The sequence below is a fragment of the Oryctolagus cuniculus genome, chromosome 16 (assembly GCF_964237555.1).
Source record: "Oryctolagus cuniculus chromosome 16, mOryCun1.1, whole genome shotgun sequence".
In the NCBI taxonomy this organism is placed as follows: Eukaryota; Metazoa; Chordata; class Mammalia; order Lagomorpha; family Leporidae; genus Oryctolagus; species Oryctolagus cuniculus.
This window is the reverse complement of record NC_091447.1, coordinates 70,510,182-70,516,717: the sequence shown is the minus strand read 5'-3', so window position 1 is coordinate 70,516,717 and position 6,536 is coordinate 70,510,182.

Below are 6,536 nucleotides of genomic sequence, written 5' to 3'. Positions count from 1 at the left end.
ATAGTGAGAGAAAGCAACAGGTGGCACCCACAAACTCAGGCCCTTTTTATTTATTGCTTAAAAAGGTTTATTTTATGTGTAAGGCTTAGTTACAGAGAATGAGGGTGAGACAGAAATCTCCCATCCATAGGTTCATTCCCCAACTGGCCACAACAGCCTAGGCTGCACCAGTCTGAAGCCCAGAGCCAGTAGCGTCACCTAGGTGTTCCATGTAGGTGGCAGCAGCCCAAGTACTTGGCCCATCCTGTGCTGCCTTCTCAGTCTCATCACCAGAGAGCTGGATCAGAGGTGAATTATCTGGAACTCAAACTTGTGCTCTTATGAGATGCTGGCATCACAGGTAGAGGCATAACAATGTTTCCCCCAGTACTGGCCGCTCAGGCACTTAAAAAGTTGTGTGAATCTATTCCTAAGCACAGAAAATATCACCCTGGAAAATTTGTTTCCAACACATCATTTTTGGGTGATATGAAAATTCTGTAATATTTCAAGTTTGATAGTGTGATTCTTTTCTTTTTCTAGTGTTTGTTTAACACCCTATTCTGTTCATTGGTTTATGTGTCTAATTTTTTTTTGCCAGTACCAGGCTGTTTGTAACTGCCCTGTATTATGTCTTGAAATCTGGTGTTGTGATGACTCCAGCTTTGTTTTTGATGCATAAGATTGCTTTAGGTATTTGAAGTCTCTTGTTTCCATATGCATTTCAGCCTTGTTTTTTCTTGATCTGAGAGGAATGTCATTGGTATTTTGCTTAGGATTGCATTGAATCTGTAAGTTACTTTCAGTAGTATGAACATTTTGATTATATTCATTCTTTAAGTCCATGAACTTGGGGGATTTTTCCATTTTTGGTGTTTTCTTCTATTTATTTCTATAATGTGTTGTAATTTTTATTGTGGAGATCTAAGACATCCATGGTTAAATTTATTCCATGGTATCTAATTACTGTCTTTAGCTAACATGAATGGGATTGATCTTCTAAGTTTTTTCTTAGACATGGCATTGTCTGTATACAAAGGCTGTTGATTTTTGTGTTAATTTTATATACTGCCACTTTACCAAACTCTTGCATGAGTTCCAGTAGTCTATCAGTGGAATCTTTTGGTTCCTATATGTATAGAAGCATGGCATTTGCAATTAGGGATAAGTTTGATTTTCTTCTTGATTTCTCTTTCTTGTCTGATGGCCCTAGATAAAACTTCCAGGACTATATTGAGTAGTAATGGTGAGAAAAGAATTAGTAATGGGGAGAGTGGGCATCTTTGGTTCCAAATCTTAGGGGGAAGGCTTCCAACTTTTCTCCATTCAATAACATACTCGCTGTGGGTTTGTCATAAATTGCCTTGATTATGTTGAGGCATGTTCCTTCTATACCCAATTTGCTTAAGGTTTTTGTCATGATAGGATGTTGTATTTCATCAAATGCTTTTTCTTCATCTACTGAAATAATCAAGTGGCTTTTGTTCAGTTTGTTAATGTCTTAACACTGCTTTTGCTGCATCCCATAAGTTTGGATAATGTTGAATTGTCACCTTCATTCATTTCCAGAAATTGGTTTGCTTTCTCTTTCAGTTTCTTCTTTGTTCATTCAGCAGCAGGTTGTTCAGTCTCCATGTGTTTGTATAGGTTCTTGAGACTATTGAGTTGTTAATTCCAGCTTCATTTCACTGTGGTCAGAAAAGAGGCATAATGTGATTTTGATTGTCTTGAATTTGCTGAGACTTGCTTTATGACCTAGCATGTGGTCTGTCCTAGAGAAACTTCCATGCACTGATGAAAAGAATGTGTATTCTGCTTCTGTGAGATGAAAGGTTGTGTACATATCAGTTAGATCTATTGGGTCCATAGTGTAGATTAGCTCAATTGCTTCTTTGTTGAATTTCTATCTGGTTGATCTGTCCATTGATGAAACTAGGGTCTTGAAATCTCCCATTACTATTGTTTTGGAATCTGTCCCCCTTTAGTTTTTTTTTAAAGATTTATTAATTTATTTGTAAGGCAGAGTTACAGAGACAGAGGCATATACACACAGAGGTCTTCCATCTGCTAATCTACTCCCTAAATGGCTACAACAGCCAAAGCTGGCCTGACCAGAAGCCAGGAGCCAAGATTTGGACCATCTTCTACTGCTTTCCCATGTCATAGCAAAGACCTGAATTGGAAGTGGAGCAGCTAGGACTTGAACTGGTGCCCATATGGGATGCCAGCACTGCAGGCAGTGGGCAAACCTGCTATATCACAGCACCCACCCTTCCATCTCCCTTTAGAGACATAAACATTTTTTTAAATAGCCAGGCACCCTGTAATCGGATTCATATGCATTTATTTTTTTAACTTTTATTTAATGAATATAAATTTTCAAAGTACAATTTATGGATTACAATGGCTTCCCCCCCATACCGTCCCTCCCACCCACATCCCTCCCCTTTCCCACTCCCTCTCCCCTTCCATTCACATCAAGATTCATTTTCGATTATCTTAATATACAGAAGATCAGCTTAGTATACATTAAGTAAGGATTTCAACAGTTTGCTCCCACACAGAAACATAAAGTGAAAAATAATAGATGATTTTTTTAAATGATGATGAAATCAGATCAGACCTGTTGTCATGTTCAATCCCAGTGAGAGTCAAGTTGGGAGTTGATAATTTCTTTTTTTTTTTTTTTTTTTTTTTACAGAGGATCAGTTTAGTATACATTAAGTAAAGATTTCAACAGTTTGCACCCCCATAGAAACACAAAGTGAAATATATTGTTTGAGTACTCGTTGTAGCATTAAATCTCAATGCACAGCACATTAAGGACAGAGATCCTACATGAGGAGTAAGTGCACAGTGACTCCTGTTGTTGACTTTACCAATTGACACTCCTGTCTATGGCATCAGTAATCTCCCTATGCTCCAGTCATGAGTTTCCAAGGATATGGAAGCCCTCTGCGTTCCCGGACTCTTATCTTGTTTAGACAAGGTCATAGTGAAAATGGAGGTTCTCTCCTCCCTTCAGAGAAAGGTACCTCCTTCTTTGAAGACCTGTTCTTTCCACTGGGATCTCACTCACAGAGATCTTTTGCCAGAGTGTCTTGGCTTTCCATGCCTGAAATACTCTCATGGGCTTTTCAGCCAGATCTGAATGTCTTTAGGGCTGATTCTGAGGCCAGAGTGCTATTTAAGACATCTGCCATTCTATGAGTCTGCTGAGTATCTCGCTTCCCATGTTGGATCACTCTCCCCTTTATTTGTTCTATCGGTTAGTGTTAGCAGGTACTAGACTTATTTATGTGCTCCCTTTGACTCTTAGTCCTTTCATTATGATCAATTGTGAACTGAAATTGATCACTTGGAATAGTGAGATGGCATTGGTACATGCCACCTTGATGGGATTGAATTGGAATCCCCTGGTATGTTTCTAACTCTACCATTTGGGGCAAGTCAGCTTGAGCATGTCGCAAATTATACATCTCTTCCCTCTCTTATCCCCACTCTTATGTTTAACAGGGATCACATTTCAGTTAATTTTCAACACTTAAGAATAACTGTGTATTAATTACAGAATTAAACCAGTCATATTAAGTAGAACAGACAAAAAAAATATTAAGAGGGATAATGTATTATGTTGTTCATTAACAGTCAGGGCTATGCTGATAAAGTCACCGTTTCCATAGTGTCCATTTCACTTCAACAGGTTTCCTTTTTGGTGTTCAGGCAGTTGTCACCGATCAGGGAGAACATATGGTATTTGTCCCTTTGGGACTGGCTTATTTCACTCAGCATGATGTGTTCCAGATTCCTCCATTTTGTTGCAAATGACTGGATTTCGTTGTTTCTTACTGTGGTATAGTATTCTAAAGAGTACATATCCCATAATTTCTTTATCCAGTCTACCGTTGATGGGCATTTAGGTTGGTTCCAGGTCTTAGCTATTGTGAATTGAGCTACAATAAACATTAGGGTGCAGACCGCTTTTTTGTTTGCCAATTTAAATTCCTTTGGGTAAATTCCAAGGAGTGGGATGGCTGGGTCGAACGGTAGGGTTATCTTCAGGTTTCTGAGGAATCTCCAGACTGACTTCCATAGTGGCTTGACCAGTTTGCATTCCCACCAACAGTGGGTTAGTGTCCCTTTTTCCCCACATCCTCGCCAGCATCTGTTGTTGGTAGATTTCTGTATGTGAGCCATTCTAACCGGGGTGAGGTGAAACCTCATTGTGCTTTTGATTTGCATTTCCCTGATTACTAGTGATCTTCAACATTTTTTCATGTGTCTGTTGGCCATTTGGATTTCCTCTTTTGAAAAATGTCTATTGAGGTCCTTGGCCCATCTCTTAAGTGGGTTGTTGGTTTTGTTTTTGTGGAGTTTCTTGATCTCTTTGTAGATTCTGGTTATTAACCCTTTATCTGTTGCATAGTTTGCAAATATTTTTTCCCATTCTGTCGGTTGTCTCTTCACTCTCCTGACTGTTTCTTTTGCAGTACAGAAACTTCTCAATTTGATGCAATCCCAATAGTTGATTTTGGCTTTGACTGCCTGTGCCTCCCGGGTCTTTTCCAGAAATTCTTTGCCTGTGCCAATATCTTGAAGTGTTTCTCCAATGTTCTCTAGTAACTTGATGGTGTCCAGTTGTAGATTTAGCTCTTCAATCCATGTTGAGTGGATTTTTGTGTAAGGTGTAAGGTAGGGTCTTGCTTCATGATTCTGCACGTGGAAATCCAATTTTCCCAGCACCATTTATTGAATAGACTGTCCTTGATCCAGGAATTAGTTTTAGATCCTTGATCAAAATAAGTTGGCTGTAGATATTTGGGTTGATTTCTGGTGTTTCAATTCTGTTCCATTGGTCTATCCATCTGTTTCTGTACCAGTACCATGCTGTTTTGATTAAAACTGCCCTGTAGTATGTCCTGAAATCTGGTATTGTGATGCCTCCAGCTTTGTTTTTGTTGTACAAGATTGCTTTAGCTATTCAAGGTCTCTTGTGCCTCCATATAAATTTCAGCACCATTTTTTCCAGATCTGAGAATAAGTTCTTCGGTATCTTGATTGGTATTGCATTGAATTTATAAATTGCTTTTGGGAGAATGGACATTTTGATGTTGATTCTTACAATCCATGAGCATGGAAGATTTTTCCATTTTTTGGTATCCTCTTCTATTTCTTTTTTTAAGGTTTTGTAATTTTCATCGTAGAGATCTTTTACATCCTTGGTTAAGTTTATTCCAAGGTATTTGATTGTTTTTGTAGCTATTGTGAATGGGATTGATCTTAGAAGTTCTTCCTCAGCCATGGCATTGTCTGTGTATACAAAGGCTGTTGATTTTTGTGCATTGATTTTATACCCTGCTACTTTGCCAAAATCTTCTATGAGTTCCAATAGTCTCTTAGTAGAGTTCTTTGGGTCCCCTAAATAAAGAATCATGTCATCTGCAAAGAGGGATAGTTGAGTTCTTCCTTCCCAATTCATATTTCTTTAATTTCTTTTTCTTGCCTAATAGCTCTGGCTAGAACCTCCAGAAGTATATTGAATAGCAGTGGTGAGAGTGGGCATCCCTGTCTGGTACCCGATCTCAGTGGAAATGCTTCCAACTTTTCCCCATTCAATAGGATGTTGGCTGTGGGTTTTTCATAGATTGCTTTGATTGTATTGAGGAATGTTCCTTCCAAACCCAGTTTGCTTAGAGTTTTCATCATGAACGGGTGTTGTATTTTATCAAATGCTTTCTTGGCATCTATTGAGATAATCATATGGTTTTTCTTCTGCAGTCTGTTAATGTGGTGTATCACATTGATTGTCTTCCGCACATTAAACCATCCCTGCATACCAGGGATAAATCCCACTTGGTCTGAGTGGATGATCTTTCTGATGTGTTGTTGCATTCTATTGGCGAGAATTTTATTGAGGATTTTTGCATCTATGTTCATCAGGGATATTGGTCTGTAATTCTCTTTCAGTGCTGCATCTTTTTCCGGCTTAGGAATTAAGGTGATGCTAACTTCATAGAAAGAATTTGGGAGGATTCCCTCTTCTTCGATTGTTCTGAATAGTTTGAGAAGAATTGGAGTTAGTTCTTCTTTAAATGTCTGGTAGAATTCAGCAGTGAATCCATCTGGTCCTGGGCTTTTCTTTGTTGGGAGGGCCTTTATTACTGTTTCAATTTCTGTCTCAGTTATGGGTCTGTTTAGGTTTTCTATGTCTTCCTGGTTCAATTTAGGTAGGCTGCATGTGTCCAGGAATCTATCCATTTCTGATAGGTTTCCCTGTTTGCTGGCATACAAGTCCTTGTAGTAATTTCTGATGATTCGTTTTATTTCTGTGGTATCTGTTGTTACATTTCCTTTTTCATCTCTGATTTTATTGATTTGGGTCTTTTCTCTTCTTTTTTTAGTTAGTTGGGCCAATGGGGTGTCAATTTGGTTTATTTTTTCAAAAAACCAGCTCCTCATTTGGCTGATGTTTTGGAATGTTTTTCTTGATTCAACCTGTTGATTTCTTCTCTGATTTTAATTATTTCTCTTCTCCTACTAGATTTGGGTCTGGTTTG